Source organism: Catharus ustulatus, chromosome 1, assembly GCF_009819885.2.
Source record: "Catharus ustulatus isolate bCatUst1 chromosome 1, bCatUst1.pri.v2, whole genome shotgun sequence".
Classification (NCBI taxonomy): Eukaryota; Metazoa; Chordata; class Aves; order Passeriformes; family Turdidae; genus Catharus; species Catharus ustulatus.
The window spans coordinates 41,652,244-41,680,239 of NC_046221.1; the positions used below are offsets into that span (position 1 = coordinate 41,652,244).

At 41.8% G+C, this 27,996-nt stretch overlaps 1 protein-coding gene and 1 long non-coding RNA gene across 9 annotated transcripts in view; both read left to right on the plus strand.

Annotated features, from left to right (window-relative positions):
* Window positions 1-27,996, plus strand: part of RBMS3 (RNA binding motif single stranded interacting protein 3) — a 721,470-nt gene that overhangs the window by 19,463 nt on the left and 674,011 nt on the right. Inside the window, exon 1 of one of the 8 annotated variants that reach the window (XM_033057477.1) lies at window positions 195-213. The exons of the other annotated variants lie outside the window; for them this stretch is intronic. The gene's annotated coding sequence lies outside the window, so the exon portion shown is untranslated. Of the gene's footprint in view, window positions 1-194; window positions 214-27,996 lie in introns of those variants that run through there. 8 annotated transcript variants of the gene reach the window in all.
* On the plus strand, window positions 185-27,996 carry LOC116995124. Its single transcript, XR_004417672.1, has 3 exons — window positions 185-226; window positions 25,251-25,288; window positions 27,551-27,996. It is a non-coding gene; the product is annotated as an uncharacterized LOC116995124 (long non-coding RNA).

Below are 27,996 nucleotides of genomic sequence, written 5' to 3' on the forward strand. Positions count from 1 at the left end.
TTTTTTTTCTGTTTTATTTGGTTTTCTTGTTTGTTATTATTCTGTTTTTCTTCATTAATGTAAGTGAGGGCTAGACACTGTACAAGAGAGAGTCAAGATTAACTTTATGTCTACTACTTTCATCTCCTTCTCTCCATTTCTTTTAGTCCGTCTTTGTGGATCTCTGAGGATGCAGCTTCAACTGATCCAGCAGACTGGAGGGGGAGTTGATAGGTCAGTGGGGGAGGTGAGCTGGTTAAAAGAATTTTTAAAAAATATTTCCTTAGAAGAATTTCAGATTTGACCTTATTTCGGTAATTCAGAGACAGATTCTCACAGCCAGATATGGATTCATGGCAAGCTGAACAGGAGCCTGTTATGTGAAGATATTCCTTGCAGAAAAGTCTGATACCCTTGTACTTTGGCACTCGGTGTGGAGCTAAGACTTTCAGAACTGTCTAAGTCCCAGCAGTAAATGGTGCTTACCTCTTAGATCATCAGGAAAAAGCCTAGAGATTTCAAAAGGTCAGATAGCTCTGAAGAGGCAGCAGAACCAAAGGTGTGTAAGCTCTGTTTTCGCAGTTGATGGCAGTGTGGCTGCCAGGAGGGTGCTCAGTCCTCCTGGAGCCCTGGCCCTGGGAGGCGTGACAGCTGCTTGGACTAAATGACACTTTCCTCAGGCTCATGGCCACTGCTGACATCAATACTAGTTTCCCTCAGGCTCAGAGAAGTGGTGGGGATCACCTCCCTCCCAAAGCAGAAGCCTGCAGACTGTCCCAGCCATATGGTAGAGCCAGCTTTAAAAATGTTATTCCATTTGTTAAAATACTGCTTCAATCTAAAGGAAGCAAATAGAAAGTAATTCCTGGTGAATATGAACTGTCTTCTGGCTGGCTCCAAAGGGGAGCCTGAGAACAGCTTGCCAGCTGCACTGGGGAGCAACTTCTCCCATTAAAGGGATACAGCAATGCATTTCTCTTCCCAGCTGGCATTCACTGCAGCTCATATTTATGGCACTTCCTGGTGGAAGCAGAGCTCTCCAGAGGACTCCTGGCTAATAACACAATCTAATGGAAGCGCCCCTCTGCTGAGTTATGCTGAGGATGGAAGCCTTACAGCTTGCACTGAAAAGTCAGGCCCTATAAGTAAAAGCTGTAATGATTCATTTCTTTCATGGATGGACTGTAGAGAGGCATGTGAAACATACAGTTACAGCTAGGACATCAGTAAAACCAATATAAAACAAAACCGTGCCAGTGAAAGGAACACTAAAAAAAAGTCAGTGAAGAAATAAAGCAAAGGTGATACATGGCTCATTCTACAACCAGAAGTGTTTGTCAGTCTTTCTCATGGGAATATCAGGTTGTAATTCTGAGATAAATAACATTAATACTAAAATAGAGCTTTGTGCCTGTGTACAAATACAGGATCTAGAAGGGTGGGAGTTTTAGAAAAGCTCTTTTCTGATGCTTACCTATGGCTCTTTTTGAAATATTGTTTGCACACTGAAATATACTGCAAGTATAAGTCTATGTCTTGTATTTAGATCTAATGTTACAATGACTGTAAAATAACCCATTTAGAATGATATACAATCAAACTCCATTAATACTGTGTTGTAGCCTAAAATTTCTGCTGTTGTGAGATTATTTTTATGTAAATAGAGAAGTTTGGATTGTAAAGTAAACAATTTCCATTCTGTATTCAGCAGCTGAACTATATTTCTTTTTGACACTTTTGCAAAATGTGTTACACAGGATTAGTAAAAAAATCACTCACTGGAGCCTTTATATTTAATTTCACATGACTATGCTAACTGAAAGAGGCACTGCTATGTTAGAAATACAATATTTTCTTTGTTTGGAGAGAGGGATGTTACCTATGATTTGCTTTCTTGTGGTTATTGGATGTTACTGGGAATGCCAATATTTTGGAGCTGAAATTAACAAAGTTGAGGTACAATAAGCAAAAAGAATATATATATAAAAGAGAAGAATGTGTGTTCCTATGAAAATCCTCTTCTAGGTCATGGTATAGCTATGTGTCATTCTTTGACTACTGAAATGACACAAGTAGGTACAGTAATTTCACAACTATAATGCGCACCCTTTTGACTAAAATTTTGGTACGAACCCGGAAGTGCGCCTTATAGTCCGGTGCGCCTTATATAATGTACAAAGTTGCGGTATTTGCCAACCCGGAAGTGCGAGCTGTGAGCTGAGCCGTGAGGAGGGGCAGTGCCATGGGAGCGCTGACCCACGAGGGGGAGCGGGAGCAGGTGGCCGCGGCCAGAAGGAGCTGTGCAGGGTGGGCGGGACCGGGCAGCCCCCGGCCAGCAGGAGCCGCGAGGGGAGGGACAGAGCGGGTGGCCCCGAGCCGCAGTGGCCCTGAGCTACCCTGAACCACAGCAACCCCGAGGTGTGAGCTGTGGCTGCCCCGAGCTGCGGCAGCCCCGAGCTGCCCCGAACACGGTAGCTGTGAGCTGTGGCCGCCCTGAGCTGTGCCTCGCCAGCCGGGGGCAGGCAGGAGTGCCGGGGCCCACACAGGGGGAGGACACTTGGGGCTGCATTTAAAGGCTCCACCAATCTGTGAAAAATGTTTGCAAATGGAGCACCTGCCAGTAAACTTCACAATCGTGGGATTCTGTTACAATTTTGTTACTTTGTTGCACGCGGTACGGATCTTTGCTGCAAAAAAAAAAAGTGCACCTTATAGTCTGGTGCGCCTTATATAATGTACAAAGTTGCGAGATTTGCCGACTCCCAGAGGCGCGCCTTATAATCTGGTATGCCTTATAGTCATGAAATTACTGTAATTGGAAAATGCCTCAGTTTTCTGACTCCCTGGGATACTAATAATCATACTTGTGGTACAAACACTGCATGTCATGGTCTTACCAACTCAGCCTGCTGCTGATGTGATACTGGTACCATCAAATGTGAGCCCGTACCAAATGTGGTTAGGTGCTGTCACAGTAAATTTAACCCTCATCCATTAGGGAAATGGTCCAGGTGAAAGGTCACTTCCAACATCAAAGTGGCCATTTAATGCTTTTATTTCCTCTAATTGGAAATGATAATCAATGAGAATTATTTATAAAACTTGTCCAGAGTAGTGATTCTCTACTTAAAATGGCAACTTCTGCCTAAGGCACCATAATTGCAATCAGGTTGATGCCATATGATCATAATGGGATTCAGAACTTAATGATGTGTACGGTTAACCTGTTTGCAGTACTTGCAAATAGGCCTAAGCAGATTTTTACTCTGATAGGAACTTCATTGTGTTTGGCCTTTTGTCATTCAAGGATTTGCATTAAGTATTTCCTTCTCTGGAAGTAGGTGCTTGAGTGAAACATTACACATAGCTTAACTATTCATCTGTGCTAAAATAACAATTAATGTCTGTGTAAGTAAACCTTCTTTTTTAAAGGTCACTAATTTTCTATACATGATACAGCTCAGAGATCTTGTTACTAAAATAATTGGGAGCTAGAGGTATTGATTTATGACGGGAGGATTAAAAATACTAAAAATCTAAAGATTAGCTGAGTGATGACCAGGAAAGATTGTGATATAAGTCTTCTTCTTGGTGGTTTTGTTTGTACTGTATATTTAGCTGAAGGCATTTGGCTTTTGTTTCAAACAAAGTCAAACTAGATGTTCTAGCTAAGGTTTAAGATCTTTCTGGTTTTAAAGTCCATACATCCTACTTGCCTACTTCTTTAAAACCTTAGGAGAAATAAGGTTTTTCTTTCTGTGGAGAAACAGTTTCTCCTGCAGACAAACCAAAGGGGCCAACTGTGCTGTAAGACTTCAGGATATAAAGGACTTTGGGGCGGTGATGCAGCTCCAGGGTGACAGCTCTGCCACTACATTGTTTTTCCGGGTCAGAGTGGAATCTGTGCCAGGCACTGTTTGTTCCATGCAGAGGCTGCCTTGCAATGGTGTCACATCACTGCTTTAACAAATCACTTTTTGCCCTGCTGGAAAATATTCTTAGTCCTGACTCTCCTTTACATCAGTTCCAACTCGCCTGTACGGGAGTTACTTTGGTTTTGCAGCTGTAACAGAGGTAGGCTGCATTTCATTAACTTTATGAAGATTATGCTAAGGTGAAAAAAGGTTTGTGTGGCAGAAGCTTTTCTCACTGATGAGGTTGATTCAACAGTAATTCCTCATATGGATCTGTTTTGGATTTGGCTGCTTCTGTTGGCAGCACAATTAGTTCTGTAGCATCTGGAAAATGGCCGTGCATCATACATTACCATTATAAGAATACTTATTGCAGTATATTATTTATCTGTAGCAGTGCCCACTCTTTATTGGGGCTTTCCAAAATGTAAGAATATATTTATTCTGAAGTAATCACAGCCTAAATAATCACTAACTTACCAAAATTTAGAAATTAACCAGTACTGCCAACTAGATCCATAGAGAATATTTGATGGCATGGCTCAGAGTACATCAATTAAGAATTGCTGATGAGAATCCAACACAGTAAGTAACAAATTAATGGAAGGGCAAGCAGTGGAGCTTCTTGCAATATTTCAGTGTTATAAAACTTCATTTCTAAATTAGGAGAGTGCACATTACCAGACTTTTAACTTGTTGCTGATCCAAAAATTAATGTTACGCATTAAACACTATGGGACAGTGTCATCTTTGTGAGGAAACCACATGAAGAACTGTGCAGGTGAAAGAAATGTTTTCTTTGGCAATTAAAAAATAGGTATCTTTGAATCTGTGCAGAAACTGAAGAGTGAGGAAAGCAGAGGGAAACTGGTCAAAAGCAAAGGACAATAAATGGAAGTGGGCCTCAATGCAAATGGGATGAGTACTTCAGTGCCTGGCTTCTATGCCACAGTAGTTAACAATTTTGCATCACATTTTCCTGAAAACTGATCAGCAGTCTGAAGCACAATAAACAAATTCACAAAGATAATGGAGCTGAAGAATTCTGTTAAACAGTATTCTGTAATACAGATTCACTCTTGTTTTTTAGCAAAGAGGAGTTTAGGCCATCACATGAAGCACATCTCCTGTTGGATTTGTTTTCATTTTCAGTTAGATATTTCTGTCAATGAGTGTAAGTTCTTTTCCCCTTAAGACTTCTGTTGACTGGCAGAAATAATCTGGTTAGATATTTTTATGCCTGTTTAATTGATAATCAAGATTGAATCCTATTGAGAAAATCTGACTTGCCTGTTAGTAAACTCTATTTCCCCATTAAACTCTGAAATCTAGAGTACAGAGAGAAACATATTCCTGGCCTGTAATAAAACTGGCAACCTTTACCTTCTGCTGGTATCTGTAAGTACACCCTCTTTAATCATGGTCTAATTGAGGCTTTGGTATTAGAAAGGAAGAGGAGACTGTAAGAGCCTGAATGGACAGTTTATCTTAAAATGCCAAGAAAAAATCCAGGGCTTCCTAGCACACAGAACAAAATGAGTTATGTTCACCTGTCGGGAAGGGAAATTCAGTGGTTATGGTAGACCTCTGCCCACCACCTTTCTGTAAAGGGAAATTTGCAAATATGACAAAATACCTTGACTATTAGAACTGAAGGTTTAGGGGAAAAAAACCCTAAGTACTGTAAAAGTAGGTATTTAATAATGAGAGTTAGCAGGAATGTGCCTTAGGCTTTTCTTTCTCTCCCCCCCTCCCCCGCCATCTGCATATCTCTAAAGGGTGTGTACAGTGGAAAACTTACTGCTGTCTCCTATGTGCCTTGTGTTCTTGTCTTCTTCCTAGCCTGCTCCAGGTCTAACTGATGATAGCAGTAGTGCTTTCTATTGCATAAATACCACTGTTCAAATCTTGTCTGTAGTGTGTTGGGCAGTAATTAAGCTCAGAATGAAAAGCAGGGGAAGGACAAGTTGTAGATTGGGAGGTATCAGGGGTTTGAACACAGCAGTGGCTGGTCACAGCTGTCTATTGCTGTCATGCTAGTAAAGCAGTAACTTTTAGTTTGCAGGCTCCCAGGTTTTTGTTAATAACTTTTGCAGGTGGCCATTGCCTTCTCTCTAACACAGTATATACAGTAATTTCACGATTACAAGCCGCACTGACTATAAGCCGCATCTCCGGGTGTTGGCAAACATTTCGTTCTTTGTCCATACACAAGCTGCACCCAATTATAAGCTGCTCTGTTGTTCGCAGCGAGGACCCGTGTGCAACAAAGTTACCAAATAGTAACAGAATCACGGGATGGTGGGGTTTACTGACTTGGCTTGGGCTGTGAGGGCTCAGGGATGCTGACGAGGCCAGGTGGCCCAGCTCGGCGCTCCTGCTCGGCAGGGCCGCTCAGGGCTGGCCGCCGCCGCTGCTGGGCTCACTCGCCCCAGCCCGGCGCTGCGCCACAGTGGCAGGGGGGCACAGAGCCCGCTGGCACCCGTGGCGGTGGTGGGAGGTGGGGATGGAGCTCGCTGGCACCCACGGCAGCGGCAGCAGGGGGGGGACAGGGGACGGGAGCCCCTTGCCTCTCCCCGGGCCACGGGGCCAGCAGGAGGGAGCCCCCCGCCTCTCCTGGGCTGCGCTGCCTGAAGGAGGGAGCTCCCGCACCTTCCCCCCCTGCTGCGCTGCCTGCACAGAGCCCGGCTCCACCCGCGGCGCAACAGAGTAACCAATTTGTGACAATCACGTAGTCCCAGGTTTTACTGGCAGGTTGGTCGACTCGGCACCTCGGTTTGCACTTCCGGGGTTGGAAATGTCAGAAAATTATTCACATATTGGCCGCTCCTGAGTGGAAGCCGCATTTCCGGTGAAGGAGCAAAATTTTAGTCAAAATGGTGCAGCTTGTAATCATGAAATTACTGTAACTAAACCACGTAAAAGGCCATAAAGTTATCAGGGAAACGATGTCTAACCTGGAAAAGTTGTAGTAATCTGAAAGAGGGGGAAGGATAGGTGATGCATGGCTGGATGGTTGAATAAACTTGGCCTAGCAAACTGCCAGGTAATTAAACAAAGGATCCGTGATCTAGTCCATGGTCAGTGCAATTTCCTGGAGATGCATCTGTGCATAGAAATGTGGATGAGGAAATCCGTGCAACTGTAAGCAAAGTCCAAATAATTCCCTGTGTTATTTTGTTTGAAACAAGGGGTTCCTTGTATGAGAGCTACGTGGCAGATTTCCCTCTCCCTGACTGTGAACTGCAATAAGTAATCGCACAGCTTCTGGTTGTTCTGCTGCAATCACCAAGGTTTAGATTGCAGCTAAGCATTATCCTCACAAGGCTTAATGTTGAAAGACAGGTATTTCCAACTGCTGCAGCATAAGCACCAACATTCCTTTTGAAATGGATTATGTTTGTGCGTGTAAGAATTTTATTTATGGCTGTTGTCTGAAGTGTTGCATCTCCTGCTCTGTCTTCACAAATGTGGCATTTCTGTTTGTTTCAGGGCTGAGGGATGTATTTGTAAGGATGGCTTCGGTAGGCTTCGGTTATATGGAAGTTTTTGTAAAGCACAGCTAAGGTTTGAATGTAGAGTGTAGTAGCTCTGTGCCAAATGGGTGATTCTGCCCCCAGAGTGACTCTGTAGCTCAGATTGGGTGGAAAACAGGGTCTTAGTGCTGAGTAAAAAAGCCCAGGTGAGAATTTATGTAGAATATCTATAACTTGCTCCTTTCCCAGTTAGAAAAACCCTAGACAAATTTACTCTTTAGTCATCAGGCAAACAGAGACTCTCTTTCCTTGGATCCCTCCTTATATTACAAACTCTTTGTAAATATTTCCTTTGGCTTTAAATACAACATTTAATAGTCGTAGTATATATTTTTTAATGTAAATGGACGCTTTCTTGTAGCTTAAATGGAACCAGTGATGATTCTGGCTTATTGCTTGCGTTGTATACAGAATTTGGTATGAAACGTTTTCCTTATTGTGGTTTCTTTCTTTCTTTATTATTGGAATTTATTTTATTTTATTTTGAAGTCAGTGAGCATGGAGCAGAATATGTTCTCTTGAAACCCTGCTGGACTTGATGAGCAGTTTTTCTAGTTAATCCTCAAAGCTCTAGTGCCACTTTTCCCCATGCCTTCATGATTTTAGTCCTAGTTTGGCCCACTGCATAACAAAAACAAGCTTGAGGGATGTTGTAAATTATACTGGCATGTGTGGTCCCTTGAGAGATAATGTGCTGCTTCATCCAAGTCCCAGGGTACCCTGACACCCATCTGCCAGGGAACTCCTCATCCGCCTAATGTGGGATTAGATGCTGTATGAAGCACTTGCTTTTTTTCCCTTTTAAATACATTTTCTGAATACTAAATATCCCTTTCTACACCCACATAGCTTACCTCTTTCATGTTGTTTTATAATAAGTATCCCATATTAGCATAATAACTGCTCAAAGTGACATCTTACATTGTATTGTCAAAGATCCATGTATTAATATTTCCATAGTTCTGATGCTATGATACACTGTAGAACTGTAATTTTATCAGAGATTATTATTTTTATGTCAAAGATCTGCCTATTCCATTTACATACCATACAGTGGCACCAAAGCTACTGATAGTGGGCTGTTGTGAAGCAATGTGTCAAAAGCGTATGTTAAAGCATAGCAAACCTCAGAGTGCTTTGATTGCTTCTTGAATTGCTTGAAAAAAGAGAATGAGGAAATTCATTCATGCAACATTCCCCTGTTGTGTATGGATTTGTTTATTTTAAAATTGTTTAGGCTTGTCTTATATCCTTTCTTCTAAGCAATGTGAGTTGGCAAAGGCCAGCAAGCTACTCTTAACTCTATTTTATTACTTATCAAAAAGCCTTTGTGCAAAGATTAACTGTGTTCACTCTCTATTTGCTATTATTGCCCCCCTACTGCTCAGTAAGTACCCCAAGCAGTTTTTGATAAGATGACAGAAAGGTTGTCTGGTTTCATTGTTACTCCTCTCAGAATCTCTTGTATCCTCTGGCGAAATGATATCTTGTACTTTGTTACAGTAATAGTCCTCAGTGATTCAAAACAGGTATTCTTTTGTCTCCTGCCCTAACAATGCGTGTATGGGAGAGCGTTTGTTCTCTTTCACCAGCTCTGCTGCTGCTAACAAAAGCCACACTGGATCAGAAAGAGCAGCTGTCTTTACACCCAGTATCAATAGATCACCCTCCTCCTCCTGCATGATGATAAGCGGAGGGGGGGGCAGCGAATGAGCAAAATCATTTTGACTCTTTCCTTGCTCTGTTGGCTACAGACTTCCTTTTCTCTCTCTGCTGCAAGGCGTGTCTCAGTGAGTGGGTAGAGATGATAACAGTGTGGTACTCAACATCTGTGAGGTGTCCTTCTTGAGCTGCCCCAGTTCCCAGGCAGGGTCTATAAAATAATAATGAGTAAAAAATACTCACTTGAGGTGAGGATTTCCTTTGACAATAATATGCTTATAAGGTGGCTACAACTGCTAAATTCATACTCTTTATTTACACATAAAATTGTGAATGTAAGGGAAGTTCTTAATCCATCTACTCCTTTTTTTTTTCCCATTGATAGCATCTTGAAAATGATCTGAATATATTTCAATGTATAATGGAAACTGTGTCAGTAGATAATGCTGTTTTAGCCCTCTGCCTCTTTTGGAGTAGCAGAAAAGGGGGTTTGGGAGAGGAGTTTCTTCTGTGTTGTTTTGGGATTTTTTTTTTTCAGTTTGGGTTTTTTGGGTTTTTTTGTGGGTTTTTTTTTTGGGTTTTTTTTTTGTTTTTTTTATTATTTTCTTTTTTTCTTTTCTTTTCTGAGACACTTGGAAGAAAGCATTTTACAGATATCATTTGTGGGTAACCGATTATCTCATCCCAAAGTATCCCCACTTCATCTTGAAGTTTTCTAAAAAAACCGAGAAGATGGGAAGGGAAGAGAAGAAAGAAGGAAATGGTGCTTGTTGAAACCCCAGCACTGGATGTCCCAGAAACTTGATCTGGGTCAAGTTTGGCATTGACCCAAATCTTGGCATTGTGCAAAACCATCTCTCACCCTACTTTGGGAACGCTCAGTAAAGAGCTATAGGCTCTCCTGGGACTTTCTGTTATCCTGAAGCTCTTCTGTCATGAAAACAATAATGCTAATAGTCATAAAGCCAAAAAGACAGTGAAAGTGACTTGGAAGGGTTCTCATTTTGGCTCCCCTGATTGTTCTGTATAAAGTGATGCAAGTCCAGTTAGAAATGCTGAAGAAAAATCTGCCTCAAAATAGCTTTCAACTTAATGATTGCGTCTGTCTCCTCAGAAATGAAAGTGCTTGGTTAATGTTACTTCCCTACCTAAGAGCTTAAAATAAGGACCCCGTCTCTGTTTGGTGTAAGTACTAACACCCCGTAAACTTGTGATTGCCGCTGTAGAAATAAATTGTGAAGAGTGTATTTCAAGGTCTTTTAATATTTGAGTGGGTGTTGGTTGTTTCACTGAGCCATAGTTATTTGCCAAATACTACTTGAATTTCTCATGAGCAATATTAAGATCACAGTGAGTACAAAAGGCATGCAGTAAAACAACGTCCCCATCCTCTTAGCAGACTTTAACCCAGCCCTAATCGCAGTCTTTGCTAAAAGAGAAAAAAATTGGAAATGATATTTTGGTACACTGCAGCACCTACACAAAAGTTTATCTTTCCATCCTCTGATCTGCCAGGGATAGCAGGTTCTTATTTTAAGGAGTACGCGGTTCAAAGAAATGAAACTCTAAATAAAAGAAAGGAACCATGATATTCTGTAGTTATTGGAATGTATTTAGAGCTTGTTCAGTTAAATTACTTACACCTTTAGATTTTTGGGTGTGATTTCCATCTGTATGATGTTATTCATGTCAAAGGGTCAATGAAGAGTACAATATTTTCTGAACTTATTTCCATTTGACTAATGCAACTTCTTGTGATATTTAGCTGTGCAACAATACACTGCAAGATAGGAAGAGACTGTGTTAATGAACATTTGGAGGGACCTCCCAGACAGGCAGTTTCTCTAATATGTCTATTGGTTCTTTCATTTCTCTGATGAGAACATAATGTGCATTTATGATGAAAATTACAACTTCTCTACATCTTCAGTAACTCTAGCAAACTGCCCTGTTGAGAGTGGCTTGTTCCACAGAATTAAAATGTAAATGAGATCATATATTTCTAATGGAATAGGTGTTGTGCACAATAATTCTCACGGTACCTTACTGAACTCTTTATTATACAGACACAACTCGTAGCTGATTTCTGCAGAAAGTTTGCTAGAATCTCAGGGAGGAGGGCCATGCGTGGCAGTGTTCTTTTCCTGACTTACTTGTTGGTGAATACTAACTCACCAATTAATTTAAAAGACAAACAAACAAACCCCTTCATATTTTGTTTCCCTGTTCAGTAAAAAATTCAAAGGGGTAGGCTGGACCAGTGGTAGATAGGCTTGGACTGTGATAGTTTTTATTAAGATGACATTATGATATGATTTCATATTTTACCTTTAACATTCTAAAGTGGTTGGAAATAGTGGGTTACTCTGTTCTGTTGATGTAAATCTGAGTGGCTTCAGGGAAAACTGCTTCCTTCTTTCTCATCTGTTTGGGTAACTGATTTATTTGTTTGGGATTCTGGACTTGGAATTGATTTTGTTTATGTGCTTTAAGCTCCTGTGAGGCAGTGACAAACATTGCTGATGTTTCAGTAACTCTGCAGATCTGATTATCTGAAGTAATTGCATTATGTGACCTCTCACTTTTCAAATCTTGAATGTTGTTACCTGTTTTAAGACTCTAAGAGCAGCTCTGAAAGGAGGCTGAATTGGCCCCAAAGTGAAGCACTGTAAGAATTTGACAAAGGGGGAAACCCCTACTTTTCCACAAGATGTTTCTACGTCCATCTTCATTATACTGGCTAAAATAAGAATGAGATAAAAAGGCTCTGCAAACTCTCTCCAACTAGCTTTGTGAAGCTCTGTACTCGGTGTGCTGCTTAAGACTGTACCAGAACAAGCTATAAAGCTGTGGAGATCAGCTAGTCCCAGGTTTACTGAAAAATACAGTTTAATGAGAATTTTTGCTTTAATAATAAATAAGGCTCTTCTCCTTGAGTCACAGTTTAATCAAGTGGCATTTCCAATAGTACTGCTCCTTTGGGCTTCTGATGAGTAGGAGCGTCATTTAATGCGAAAGGGTGTGCTGCATCCTGAGATACTCAACTGCTGTGAAGTACAAAAGTGGGATATCTGGTTTTTGGCAGTGTTAATCACCTGTGCTTGAAGGCCATTTGTGCATGGATTAATGAAGCGACAGCTAGGGCAGATTGGATCATGAAAATAGTTAGATCTAATTATCTATTTATTAATTTTTGCTTTTATTGGCTATTACAAGACTTACAGACAGCTAGGATCAGAACCTAAACTTGCTGGGGGACTGCTTTTGGGGGTGTGGGAGAGAGGAACAGTATGGAGGAATGGAACTAAGTTTTCTTCTTGAGATTGTTGCTTAGAAAAATGAGCAATGTTGAAAGCTACCTCTGGTGGGTTACCACTGTCTTCCCTTTCCTGTCCCCTTGGAAGCATAAGAGCGGTCATAGCCATTTCCCAGCTGACTCCTGGGTGTAACTCTGGAACTACATTGTTAGAGAGCTTTTTGCTAATATTTAGCACACTGTTTTTTCAATTGCTTATTATAGCTAATATTTAATATTTTAATAAAACCAATTTAATTTTAAGAAAAAAATGCTATGACTGGCTGTAAAACCATATCTTTTTAACTGTTCTTTCAGAGTTTTTCCTATCTCTTTAGTTCCTACTGATTCTTATGCAAAACAAGAAGGGAAAATAATCCTGAAGTTAATTCACTGTCTTAACCCTTATAGTTTAGATACAGGGTGGGGGGGGGGGGGGTGTGATTTTTTACGTCCTTCCCTCTCCCCTTCCCCCCCAATATCCCCAGTATTTTACTCACAATCTGCTCAGAGTGATTGTGTCTGTGCCCTGCTAGAATTTGGGCTGAAGGAATCCTGAGCAGGATGGCAGCAGCACTTATCCAAATGCTTGCTCACAGCTGTACATGCTCTTTGCTCTTTGGGAAGGACTGAGATAAAATGGGAAGGCACTGGCCTCTGTCTGGTAAGTTCTCATGCTGTTCCCTATGCAGCTGGGAGGACTAAGCCCAGCACAGTCTAATGCTGTTTGTTTGGGAACATGGCTGTAATGGTTTTCAACAGTTTCAGATGCTAGCTCATGGCAGTAGACAGCTCTTTTCCATCCAGAATATAAGCCTCTTTTTCTTCCTGTCTACTCCTATATAGCCAGCACATCTGCCATATGGGCCACACCTTGCAGGTGTTTTCAATTTTGCACAATCCTTTTACTTGACCTGCTCTATATTCTGTAGCTTTTCTCTCCTCTGGTAAACACTAGTTATATTGAATTTCAAGTAAACCCCTCGTCTCAACACTGTCTATATCTCAGGCTGAAATCTTGAGCTTGTTGCTTTTAAAACAGAGCCTCTAACATGGCTTGCTTAAGGTGAAGATGATTTTCCAGCTTGTTGTCTACATTTTTCCCCTTTTTCTTTTTTGACTAGGTTTTTTTTTGTTTGCTTGTATGTTTGTTTGTTTTCTCAGTTCCTCAAGATGTGGGTCATCTTGAGTAACTTGCAGCTGCCTAAAACTTGCTGCATTACAATATGGATAATTTGTGGCACTAAACTTCAGCGGCTGGCTAATAGATGTGAAAAGGGTGGAAGTCTTTGGAGTGGTCTGTGTAATCTCAGCAGACAGCAGCACAGAATTACTTCCAGCAGTCCTTTGCCAGAGCAGTGCTATCTGTGTGTTTTAGAGGCAGGGTATCTGCAGCTTTGCAGATCCTCCCAGTGATGGGCACTGCTGAGCAGCCTGCCCAGCATCACATAAACAGTGACCCCAGCACCTCAGCCCTGAGTGAGCCAGAAGGTGGGGGTGAATCTTGGTAAATCTCAGTGTGTCCTTAGCAAAAAGGAAGAGGAAATGGAAACACCTGGAAGAGGTAATCGCAGCATGAGGGTCACAGCTGACAGTTTAGACAAGGAACCCAATCTTTGTTGACCTGGACTTTTGTAATGCTCTGTGAGAGCTGTGTGAGCCTGTTTTATGCGCATACTGCTGTAAAATAGCAGGATAAAAGTCACCCACCAGAAATTCTCTGTCTTCCCACTGGCAACATTCTGTCTATTTTATGGAGGTACATGATTGCAAAGCAGTGGAAAAATTGACTTTACTACACATAATTATAAATGTCTCCTGTCTCTGCCCAGGTCACAAAGAGGGGAAAAGAAGAGGACTTGAAATTTGGACTCTTTTGTCCCTCAGAAAGCCTTAAAGATCAATGTTTTTACTGTTTATATTTAACCCAAGAAAACTCCTCACATTCTTGTTGGCTATTTAAAAAACCTTTCTGATTTTCAGTACCAATCAGTAGAGAACTTGCAGCTACTTTTAATAACTGTTTTACTGTAGTTTTTTCCTATGTGGGAACTGAAAGTCATGTTTCAAGATGATTTCTGTTTGAACTTCTGCCTAGCATAAACATTTGTTAAAATAGTGTTCACTATATAGAAGAATTCAATTTGTACTCCTTTGCATATCTCTTAATTAATATATAGCCAAAATTTTCATATTCTTCTCCACTTGCTATGTGGAGAAGTCAGGCAGTGAGTTTCAAGAAGGCAATAAAAACTGGATTCATGTGTTTAAGACCTGATGTCTTTGTGGCTTCTATCTAGTAGTTTGGTAGTATGAATTTTATACTAGAGACTTTCTTTTTGCTGGTTCTGAACTTCCATTTCAAAGGTGGGGGTCGGGAAGTAATAGTGTCCTGTCTTCAGCGGAATTTTGCATGCTGAAGGCACTCCCTTAAATGTTGCTAAGGTTGAGCTGGGATTGCTGCTTCTCCTTCCTTCTTAAAAAAAAAAAAACAAAAAAAACACATGGTAGAAGAAAAAGAATGTATTATGATAACTTCAGGAAAAATTATATAATAGCTCAAATAACCTCACTGCTATTCATATTCCTCAAACCCTAGGCGTGAACTAGCAATGGGATGCAGGCATTCCTTGGATCTCCTCCTGCAGAGGGTAAAGTGTTGGCTGGCTAAAACCTCTGGCCTGGCTTTCCAGTAATGCTCCTGGACATCAGTTTCATGCTTCATGTGTGTCAGAAACAATCCAAGGGAAGCAGTTTGTCCTTGTGGCAGAAAGCATTCTTGAGAGGCTCTTCACTGCCTAGGCCCTCACACTTATGTTTTGACAGTATCTCTTCTCACACTGTCATGTTCTCAAAGTCTTTCTCACTTGAAGACTCTTATGTAAGGAGTATGGAACTGAAATAAATGCTAAGGGCCAAGCAGGTCCTGACTTGATCAGCACAGAAACACATTGTCTTGCTTGTCTGAGAATGGCCTTTTTTGCGTCCCTGGCTAAATAAATGATGTGTCTTCTTCCAACGGGGATACAAGGTTGAGTATGTCCACACCTTTGGTAAGCATACTGTCTGGCAGTGCTGGCTGGCAGCAAGTAAAGGCCCTTAGCATATCATCCTCGATATGTTCCTGGATACAGAGAAGCAGGAAGAGGGATTATTTTGCAAAGGTACAAGCTACTCTGATCCTCTTGGGCCTGGGTGACTTCCCACCACACTTTCCTTGGGGATGTGGTGAAATGCCATAGCCTAGCCCACATGCTTCTGCTTGGAAGTCTGAACCTCCAGGCATGAATAACTTACTGGAATTAATCTTCAACTGTTGTCATCCAGTATTCAAAAATTAATGTGGCTGATCAGAGTGAGGCAGTGCAACCATGGTGGTCTTGCAAAATAGTGCATCGCACAAGTGACATTTCCTAACATGAGTCAATGTTTGTTCTTCTGTAAAAGGCATTCTAGCATTTTTCTTCAAACTGCCAGGCTAAATGGCTTGTGCTGGCCCAAACCTTGCACAGAAAACAGTGCATCTGTACAGCAAATATCAAGAAACAGCATTTGAAGGGGGAAGGAGTAGTAATGGAAATGCAAGAAGATTCCCTGGAGGTGATGAAACTTCTGAGATGCTGCAAATTTAGCAATAACTGTACTTTTCCTTTGTCAGCCATGCAACTAATGTAGCACAGGGAAAGAAACAGCACCAGGATCTAAATGAGATGATCCTTCCAAGGAACAAATGACCTGGTAGCTCTCGGAGTGGCAGGTGAGACAGACCATATGCCAGATTTATTGTGTGCTTTCAATTGGAAAGTTTTGTGTAAGTTCGCGAACTATGGCACTGATATTTTTTTTCAGCCTTTTTACTGAAAGGCAAGTATTACCCATGAGTTAAATAATCTTGGATCTGTTTTTTTCTTTTGGGTTGCCATAGAGTAGGCTTGTTCTATAGAAGGTTATGTCTTCTCTTCCAAATCACCTCCTGGGTTTCACAGGGAGTTGGGGCAAATGCTCTTCTCTCATGGGGCTCTGTTTTTCCCATCTGTAGTGCTGCTTATAGATTTTATTTAACAAAGTTTCCCTGAGTAACTAACAGAAAGTGGCACGCAAAACTTGAAATCACCATGTTTTAAATAAATTACAGTAATTTCACGACCATAAGGCGCACCGGACTATAAGGCGCAACCCTGGGAGTTGGCAAATTTCGCAACTTTGTAGGTCATATAAGGCGCACCGGACTATAGGACGCACTTTTTTTTTTGCAGCGAGGCTCGGCCCCCAACTCCCCCCGCACGGTTGCTGGCTGAGGCCCCGCCTCAATCCGGCAGCCATGGGCCCCCAGGCCCGCCTGTACCCGGCGGGGCCAGGGCATGCTCGACGTTGCTCCGTGTCGCTTCCCCGGGGCCAAGCTGTGCCTGCCGCCCGTCCGTCCGCCTCCACGGGGCCGGGCTGTGGCTGCTGCCCCTCCTTGCCTCCTCTCTGGGGCTGGACTGTGGCCACCACCCCTCCGTGCCACCTCTCCGTGGCCGGGCTGTGCCTGCCACCCCTCCTTGCCCCCTCTCTGGGGCCGGGCTGTGGCCGCCGTCCTCCGTGCCCCCTCCCCAGGGCCGGGCTGTGCCCGCCACTCCTCCATGCTACCTCCCCGGGGCTGGGCTGTGGCTGCCGCCCCTCTGGGGGTGGGCTGTGCCCGCTGCCCCTCCTTGCCCCCTCTCTGGGGCCGGGCTGTGCCTGCTGTCCCTCTGTGCCCCCTCTCTGGGGCTGGGCTGTGGCCGCTGCCCCTCCGTGCCGCCTCCATGGGGCCGGGCTGTGCCTGCCAGCCCTCCGTGCTGCCTCCACAGGGCTGGGCTATGCCTGCCAGGGTAAGCCCCGCCTCCACCTGGCAGCCATGACCCTACCGGCTCCCCACGTGGCTCGCAGCTCTCACTTCCGGGTAGGCAAATTTCCAAACTTTGTCCATCAGATAAGGCACACCGGACTATAAGGCGCACTTCTGGGTTCAGGGAAAAATTTTAGTCAAGAGGGTGCGCCTTATAGTCGTGAAATTACTGTAATGAAAAAATCCCAGAACATTCCCGTCTGTGCTTGTTCATGAGAAGGAATACTGTCCTAAGTCAATGAAGCTACTCAGATCAGATTTTACCATAGTGCTAAAGTTATCCTCTTGTATGATATTAGGATTAAAACACTCTTTGAGGGGAAGGAGGCTGTACTCTTCAATATGGCCATAACTGTTTCTCGACCATGGAAAATATCTCTTTTCCTGTCTCCTCCACATTATAAGGTCTTTATGCGACAACACGGTGCGCATTTCAAAACACAATTTCCTAATTCTCATTGAGTTTCAAGAGATAGAGGTGTGTAGATAAGTACAGGCTGAGGCACCACAGGAATGGATTCAGCTATAGGTAATAGAATCAATCCTTTTAAAATAAAACTACATGAACAGACCAGAGAATATGAGAGGCGCAGAGGAAGAAGTTGCTCTCTGCCAACTCACTTTTTGCAAACCCAAAATGAGGTTAAGGTGGAAAATGTGCACTTCTGTGAGTTGTTGGACAGACCAGAGATGGTCTTCCTGTCCACCACATCAAGCAGGACCACTAGTAGAATAACTGATGGCCATCAAGCATCTTTCTCACACCCTGTCATGAAGCAGCACCAATCCCCTTTATGATTCAGTTCATAGATATTTGACAGAAATCTCAATTTTTGGCTCAGGCACAAAAATTACCCTGATCAAGGATCTTCCTCTGGTCTGTCTCTGCTTGAACTTTCTGCCATATTGGTTTGTTCCCTCCAAACCTCAGGCCTGGACTCCTTTTCAAAGGTTCTTCAGCCGATTGGTACCCCTTGGATACAGTCTTAGGATTTCTTCTGCATCCAAGATCATCAGAGCTGAGACTCACACTCACATTGCCACACCTTTTTGTCATGTTTTTTTAGCCAGATTTCAGTGCCAGACTTATGAATGATCTCAGTTTCCATGACTTTCAGGTCCCATTTCTCATCTATTGTAATTTCAGCCTCTCCAGGCCAGTCATTAAGGGTTTAGGGAGAGACATTTCCCTACCTACATACTTTCCCCTCCTCTATTTCTCCCTAAAGTTGCAAGCCTGACACTTTTGTCCCTATGGTGTTTGGTTCTGAAAACTTTCTTTTCTATATTCACTGGAGCAAATGGGATATTGGCAGAGGAGACACAGGTAGAGGAGAAGGGTATCCATGCTTTTATACAGAATGACATTCAGCACACTGGAATAGCAGTTTCAGGGAAAGTCCTACTCAGCCCCAGCCTGGAGCAAACCTGCTGGCTTGGGAGCCTTGAGGAAATGGCTGAAATTGCCTAAGCAGCTTATCAGCTAAAGCAGCTAAAAATTGAATATATCTTTATTGACTGTTTTTTAACTAGTGTTTTTCTTTTCCATTCTGTTTGAGGACTTACACCTTGTTTGAATTGAGGCAGGTTTTTGTTTAGACATATGCCTGACACAAACAGTAAAGTTTTTATGTGCATACTTATTGACAGACCCAAAGCAGGGCCATAGTGACAAGTCTTTACTGCAAAAGAGCTTTCCCCATCCACACATTTCTCTGTACCTCTTTCTCAAGATTGCCTCCAATGGAAACCTTTCCCCCTCTCCAAATCAGGCTGCAGCACATGTTTAATGAATTTCAATCCCAGTTTCCGACTCAAAGGGGTCAAATTTTTGCAGATTTATTGGTGATTGAAAATGAAATCTTAGTGGGGAGGTACCAAGTAACCTTGGTAACAAGCAGAGCTGTGCCCCACAGCACTCCGAGCTGACACCCCCCCACCTCCCTCCTGTGCCTTTTCTTGCTGCTTTATTTAGCTCAAGGTTTCTTATGATTGAGCCGGTTCCTGTTCTTAGCTGAAGTCAGTGACAAACTTCTTGCTGGCTTTGGGGCTGGAGTGTTCATTGCTTGATAAAATGGGAACACACTCAAGGGATCAGTCAGAGGGTCACAGAGCCCAGCTGGCTGAGGCCATTGCAGGATATTGTGCTGCTGCAAAATACAGAGCAGAGTCGGGTGTGCTGTTCTGTTTCAACTTCATAAGCATCAGCTCATTTTAAATAGTCTGGTTTTTTGCCTTTTTTCTTTTTTTTTTAACTTTGAATACAGTGCTATAGCTGGAGGTGGTGTAAGCAGGAAGAAGATAAGTTGTTTGATGCTGCACATGACACAAAGCTTGGGGTAATGAAGGAATGGGTATGTTTCAGGTCAGCATGAGTTCAGGCAGTGAGGTCTAAATAGCTGCTGGAATGGCACAATTTATCATTGTGTGAAAGAGAAGATTTTGGATGCTAGACCCATTTATCTATGATCTATGTGCCTTCTGAAATTGCAGGGCTTTATTTACCATAACAGAAGTTTAGATATGAACTTAAGTATATTTTTTAACATAGTGAGAATTTGGTAGCTTCCAGATACTATGAAAACATTATCTTAGAGTGTGTAGATGTGGAAATACTGTAAACTAAGGTAAAATATCTGAGACTAAAGCAATATTTTAACGTGTAAATATTTTCTGTGGCAATTTCCTTGTGGTGTTGAAGTGGGATAGAACCATATGGTATTCTTTCCATGAGGCAAGACTTTTTTTAAGCTAATGTGAGTTATCCTGCATTTGCCATAAGCCAGAGAAAAACATACATGGAACTGGTTGATGTGAATCAAGAGATATGCAGCAACTGTTTGTAAGTCTAAGCCCTTATAAATGTCACATCACTGGCTGCTGTCCATGGGCTGACATGGAAAGTTTTGATGAATACGTTCAAAGGCTATAATTAATTGAATGTACAAAAAAGTGGTGAGTTGGGGCACTTCAAGATACAGACTAGGTGAGCCTTTTGGCATATTTAATTATTGATGTAAGTCTACCTCTGCAAAGAAAAAGAGGGAAAGTATATTTATAGAGCTAGGCTTCTTTTTTGATGGTTTGTGCCATGTGAAGTCATCATAAGGTAAAATTTAAGCACTTCAATATCACATTGATTAGCAGAGGAATGAAAGATAGAGGTGGTGGGGGCTGTAAATGATTAACATAGCAGAATAAAGGAGGATTTAAACATACAGAATAGTTAACAGAAGAAAATATACTTGTATAAACGGTGATGAAAGAGGTGCCGTACAGGGCAGAAGGTAGGAGCTGGAGTTGCATGGCTGTAGAGACAGTTGTGCTGAAGAAAAGCTGGAGGAGAATGCCATTGACATTCCCGAGTGGCTCTCAGGTTTGGTCTTGTTTTTAAAAAGTGCTTTCAAAATAAGCTTTTAGCAATGCTACAGGATTATTTTGTTGCTGTCGTTTGTATGGACTATTCAACTGCAGCTTTCCATATGTGCTAGAACTCTGAGCTAAGTCTGGGGCTGGTACCTGGGAGATTCCTGCAGCATTCAAAAGGAGAGGAGACTGGAGGATTGAGTGACTACTGCAGCTGGGAGGAAGGAAAATGTGTCAGTACCTTTGGGACGTATTCCCAGATGGGGGGAAAATAATTCCCTATGTATCAGTGTCTGCCCAGAAGAGGGGAAGATGTGCTGATATATAACTGCAAGTGTTTCTTTGAGAAATTTGTGGAAAGTTTAGGGGGTATGCCAGGTTTATTTAGAAAAAAAGACATGAGTAATGTGGGAGACAAAAATGTGCAAGACAAAATTTTTTTCCAAAAGTCCATAATTTTGATTACTGAGTACCTGTCCCAAAATCCTACCAGGAGCAATATTTTGTATTGGATAAGGAAGTGTGTCAAAGTTTTTTTGGAGAAAAAAGATATTCTTACACTTCTGTAAAGGTAAATCAGTAAAAAGACACAACATAGCAGAATTTCTAAGTTAAATCAATAACTCTACACACTAAAGTAGTGCTTTGTAAGCTAAAACTGCTCCACACATCATACTAATCCATTGAGAGTGTTGAGAGTTTAGGAGATTGGTTATACCATCTGCAATATCAGTAAAATATAGTATTAGGTTACATATGTCTGCTAGGGCAGGCGTCAGTAAATAAGTATGAGATATTAAAAATTTGATCCTTCGAAGTAGTTCTTTGATAGCAGAATGTGTGTATTGGCATGTTGCATTTACCTTTCTGTGAATGTGAGCCGAGTGAAAATCAGTCCTTTGGTAGAGTTAATGGGCTGCTTTAAGCATTTACTGGTGTTTGGATGAACCTCAAGATTAGTGCTGTAATAGGAACAGGAGTTGGAGGGCTGACATTAGTTTTCAGAGGTCTCTGGGGTGCTTTACCTGCAGCTAGAGAGGCTGCATTTACCATTAATTTTTAAATGGTGAATGAGCTGGACTGAATCCACTCCTTCCTCCAGCTGCACTGGGTATTAAGGAAGCAACATGTGCTGCAGGAAATGCATCCTGGCCAGGATGGCAGGGGCTGACTGCTCTGCTCCCACAGGATTTATGTCCTTGAAAAAGGTAGACTGAGATTTCACTGGTTACCTTGGGGAAATCTAGAGGGTCAGTGTATGAATAAGTGCATCCTTTAATTGTAGTGTTGGCCAGTTTCTGGATTAGTTTCTTCTGAGGAGGAAGTACCAACTGCTTCTGTGCTTTAGGGCTGCAATGAACAGGACTCTGCTGGAGAAGGCAGAATCAGAATAATACCAGTATCTATTTCCTTCAAGTTTTATTTTTTTCAACTCTTCATTGCTTAGGAGCAATTATGTACTGCTTCTGGTGCAGGAAAGGGCCATGCAGGGTCTGAGCAGACACCTTTCCATCCACAGCACTGCTCTGTGATGAGCAGCCACTTCAGATCTGGTGTGTGCCAGGGGTCTGTACTTCTTATGGTGGAGGTCCTATTCCTAAAGAAGCTACATGTTGTAGCACAGCATTCAATTGGTATGAGTTGTGCTGGAGTTGTGCTTAGCTGAGGTTGGATTGCTGTCTAAAAGTTACAGTTCTTTTGGTTTTGTACTTCACTGTAGCCGTTGTGCTTTGCTTGCTGATTCAGGGCAGCCAGCTTTATCCAAGTAATTGGAATTAAAATTCTCACACTGTGTTTTTGTTCTTAAAGTGTATGCATGCAGTAAGAATTGCCTCTTTTATTATTCTCAATGGCACTCACCAGCTCAAGTCCCTGAAGGGTTATTGGCATTATATTTGAGCCAATTATTTTTATTTAGAAAATTATACTTATTCATCTGGTGTAATATTAAGTTACCAGGCTTGATGTTTTTCTCTTCCTCTAGCCTGTATTTGCTGAGCTAGAACTGGGAACATATGCACCACATTCCTTTTTATTTTGTGGGCCTCAGAGTCTAATTTGGGACTTCTGAACTGCTGTTGAACACTGGGAAACCATATGTGGCATTGTGTTGTTTGAATGACATTCAAAACCAAAGGGTTTGTGTGAGCATGGAACATGCATCATTGTTCAACCTATGCATGTGTACAAGAAGGCTGAGAATGGGAGAGAAGAGCTACAGCTTTTCCAAAATACAAAAGAACAGGAAAACATGTCTTTCCAGATGGAAAAGAAAAAAATCTCCAGAACTGGTCTCCTATTACATACCTTGGCTTAATGGTCCTGGAAGCAACAGGGCATTTGCAGCCCATAGCTGGGTCTGGAACTGGCCCTCCTGTTAGCAGTTCTCTGTGATTCAAGGAAGCAGGGTGAGAAAAGCCCTCTTTGAGGCAAGTGGCACATTCTCCACAGATGGGGTAACTCCTGTGGCTGGGGAGGAGGTGTTCCAGGGTGTAGGTAATGTATGTTGTCATTTCAAGAAGCTAAAAGCTTGGTGTGTGAGGGATAAGGGTTACTTTAAAGAAGGGTTGGACAGTAGATTTTGGACAGAAGATTTTTGAGCTTCAGGATGTTTGTACTTCTGTTACAATCGCATAAACAAATTTTCTAAGTTTTGCTTGTTTTATTATTTATAGATCTTCAAAACCTTCAATGAAATCAAGCTACCATGGGGTAAGGGTCAAAATCCTTAATTATTAGTAATTTCAGTTTAGGAAATAAAAATGAGGGGAAACAGGCCAACTTTTAGAGAAGGGAAGGAAAGACCAGTGAAGTCATGCTATTGAGTCTGGTGCTGTTCATCATAGTCCTGAAAGAGGTGGAGAATGAGGAAGAAAGCCTCCTGATGGTACCAGATCAGACAGGATAGCTGAGGTGAGGATGTGCTATGGGACTGCAAAACAACCTCACCATAGAGAGTGACTGAAGGATGGCCTGTCAGTTGAAATTCATTGTTTATGAACATAGAATAGTGCAGAGGAAGATAAGCAATTCTAAATTGATGGAATCTAAATTATCATTTGGCAAGAAACCTTAGCTTATAATAATTGTATAAAAATGTCTGCTGAGTGTGCAGTAGGAATGAGAAAAAGAAAAAAAACCTGATTACTAGAACTGATTGGTAGAGAAATTGTGTACAAAAAGAATAGTCTTTATGCTACAGCATAAATACATGGCACACTTCAGTATTGCATCCTTGCTCCATAATTTTAGAAAGGATGCAGAAGAAGGGGATATGGCACAGGAAATATTGATAAAAATGTGAAGTGACTCCCATATGGAAAATAGCACTTGGGCATCTATCTGGAAGCAGGAAGAAACAAAGGTCTGTGAACTCTCAAGTGGCATAGAGAAGGCAAATAGAAAATGCCCATTCATTCTCCCATGCCATGGGAGCGAAGCAGCCTCAAGAGGATGGTTAGGTGACAGTTTTAAAGCGAGCTAAAAGGACTTCTGTAGCTGTGAAATTGCCCTGGGATATTATGGATGCCAAGAGTTCCCATGCCAGCAGGGGTTTTTGGACATACCCCTTAAAGAAAACTCTCCCAAAGGCTATTGTACACAAAGATGCAGTTCTGGTTCAGGGAATCACCTCACCAGAGACTGCTGGGAGCTGGGGAGTCCCAGAGAGTGGGACAGTGAGACTGGGGAAGGGGCTGAGGCTGTTTGCGCTTGCCTGAGGAGGAAAAAGTGAAAGTCGTGAGGATGCTTGACTTCCTCAGTCTCCAAGCTGATCCCATCTGTCTCTTCCTGTGTAATTACACCCACCCTGTACCAGGATATTGTTTTCAATACATGACAAACAAGTTCCTGCCCTTAAAAAGCAATTTGAGCTTTTGTGGAAGAATTTCAGTGAGTGTTCTTGCAGAAGAGAAAGGCAGAAGGATTTTAAAAAAGAGAAGTCTGAGATGGACAAAACCAGATTCAGGTGAAGTCCTAATCTGCAAAGATGTTTTATTAATTTTGAAGGGTTGTTTTGTCTTAGTAGCTGTATCCATAGTACCTTAGTGTGTCACTAACAAGTGAATAACAGTGATGTTGATGTCTGGCAATAATCTCCAAATTGTGAACATCTTTCTATCCAGGCACTTGCTGTAGCTTTTCAGAGAGTCTAAAATGCAGCTGACCTGAATAAAACCTGTGTACTGAAACACCTGATTTTCTGTTCTTTGAGGATATTGTAATGTGTGCAGTGTATGTGCTAAATACGTTGCTTTCTAGTTGGCTCTCCATGTTATGTTGGATTGCAACAGACTGCTCTCTGTCACACCTGATGACTAAACCTGTCTCACCCACGCCATGGGAAAGTACTGGTGCATTGAGCCTTCTTAGAACCAAGCTTTAGGTTGTCCTCAGATTTCAAATCTCCTGTGCACTTTTTTAATATGGCCTCTAACTCAAGAGATACAAGCACAAATGGATTCCAGGCAACAATTAATCAGATAAGTATTTATTTATTTAACTCAACCTATAGAATTATGCTGTTATGCTGGCAGTAGTTTTCTTTTTTCTTTTTTTTCTATATATTTTTTTTTAGTAAGACTTTCATTGTGCAAAAGACTGTCTTTTAAACACTTTTCTCTCTTTTTCAGGCATCTACACTGAAGCATTCTGGATTTCATTTGGCATGGTAAGAAACTCCCACTTAATTACAGAAAAAAAGAATTGGTTAAGAGCTGTCTGCTTTGTTTACCTCCTGATATGTTCAAAGTGGAAATATGGCTGAGGAAACTAGATGCATTTGATTCATGTTGTGCATTTTAAAACAGGATGGAGACACAACTAAAGCAAACATACATTTCAACTGCGCGGTACAGCATTTACTACCACAATACCAAGAAGTGGGTCAGAATTGGCTGTACGCTGGAGATGAAGGTTCATCAGAAACTGCAGAATGTCTTTCTGCATGATGGAGGGAAATTTTTTAAACAATCAAAGATAAACTCCTTTTAAATGGCCCTCAGTGAATCTGCAGTTGCATACTTTATGCTGTAAATGTTGTCTGGGAGACCCACGGTTACCAGAATATGGGCAGGAAGTAATGCAAAGCTAGGTGACTGGGGAGGATCCACTGTGCTGTGAGGGGAAAAACTTGTAATATAAATGTTGCTTAAATATTAAATACTTCCACCTAATTGAGAGGAAGGCTTTAGTATTGCTGGCATAGCTGTGTCAGGTAGGAATTTTGTTATAGTTTAGTCAACCTTGCTATGCTAGCAAAAGCCTTAGAATGTATGAAGTTAGACCAGAGGGAAAAAATGATTTTTTTCTTGGACAACTTAATCTGTTCATAGAAACATTGTTAAACTATACCTGGAAATGCCCTTTATAAAGTGTAAATTGTCTGTGCTTGTATGACTATACCAACACACCATTACAGGAGTCTACAAGGACTTGTTGAAAAGAAATCTTCTGTACGAAGCTAAAGACAACAAAAATCATTAGTATAAATCAACTAATTCATAGAAGTGGACATAAAATGGAAACCCAGTGACACCCCAAGTTTTCTTTATTGTTTTTTGATTGAGTTTGGGGTTTTTTAGCCATTCCTCTTGACATGCGGTCATTTATTCCTAAAGTTCAAACTAAGGAGAATTCAAGACAGCACCATGCAGATGTTTTTACCTCCTTGGGCATTTATTGTCTCTGAGGGACTGGTAGGGCTTGAGCCAGCAAGTCTCAGAAAGCCTCACTCGCAGACCGTGAGAAGTACGACTTTCTTGGGCAGCGCTGAGGGAGTCTCTCTTTGAAGACTCCCTCCCACATATGTATACTGGGCTTGAAGCCAAGCCTCTCTTCTGTAAAGAAACCTTGCTAAAATTTCTCATTTCATGCCCCTTTATGGAGAGAGAGGGAGTGTGAGGGGGAGAGAGAAGGAGGTACGTGCCAAGAGTATTGAGAGAGCAGAGCAGAGTAGACTCTTCAGTTTTTATGTTTGGGGACAGCGGGGCAGCAAGGAGAAGGTTTTATATTAATTAGTACCATATTTGCCATCCCTCCCTCCCACCTCAAAAGTGATAAGTTGTCCTCCTTCTCCTCTCCAAATCACATCTGTGTTTTTTTTTAGACAACAGTTTTTGTTTGAGTCCTTTGAACTAGCAGAGACACTTGAAATAAATGCACTTATAAATGTGCCTCCTGCCAGCCTCTGTCTAGTCTGCATATGGACACTTAAAAGAGTTGAAGAATATGTCTTACGTATCTTAGAAAAATGCTAAGTTCACAGTGGTGGCACCTGAAATGGCTTTATTCTTGCCTCCCTCTTAGAGCACAGTGGAATTGCTAGTGTATGATTTGATAAACAATCACCAATTAGTTGTTCCAATCCTCACTAATTCAGCAACTGCTCTCCAGGGCCTCCAGGCAGCTTGTTGCCAGTTCATGTGCTCGCCCCAGGTAGCTCTGAACTGAAGGAATTTCCTTAATTGCTTTTGCTGTTATGTCTGTTTTAAAGGTTTTGCTGCTTCTGTTGATGAGCTGGGTGGTGTATTACAAATGCATGTTTGCTGTCTTACCTTTCCCCAGCGTGCTGTTAACAGCACAAGTGACATAAACCATAAGGCTATGTGGTGGGTAAGAACACTCACTTTGTGCACCAAATGGAGGGTGGTCTTGCTGATTGGAGGCTGAGAGGTGCGAAGCTGCTTCACTTCCTCCATCTTTTATAGGATTGGGTACTGCTGGATGTTTCCATGGACAACCCTGCTGTCCCTGCTCTACAACTAGATCACAGATAAATCAGATATCTGCTGATCACAGAATGGCACAGGACCAAGAGATGAATTAGTCACCCTTGACCTTAAAGATTCTTGCAAATTGTAATGAGATACAAGCTGTGAAATGGAGAAGTGTCTCTCTGTTAATACTTGTTCCTTATTCTTCTGTCTTACAGGTGCCTGTGACTGATTACAAAATCTGCTGCTGAAGCAACTTCTAGAGGTGGTGGAAGACCTATGGTTGTGGATCCTTTGCAAATATAAATGTTATTGTGTGTGTCTGTTTGACCATGGTAGGATATTTAATGTATCATGGAAACAAGTTTTGTATCTCCAGTTTCAGTGTTCCTCTTGTCATAGATCCTTCCTTTCAAACGTATTTTCCCTTGTTTGAGCCTTTAAAAAAAGACAGAAAAACCTCCCAAACCTTGAAAAATTGTAACACTCTATGAAAAGTATGCACTATTGTCATCTTCTGGGGAAAAGTGGAACTTTACTGTGTCTGCTGTTGTTTTTAGTGGAATGTGGTGTACAGCATGCTAAGTAATTGCTCAGTAAAATGTCAGTGTGAATTCAGAAATCCTCAGTAGAGGAAAGAAATAAATATTTTTATTTTCTCTAA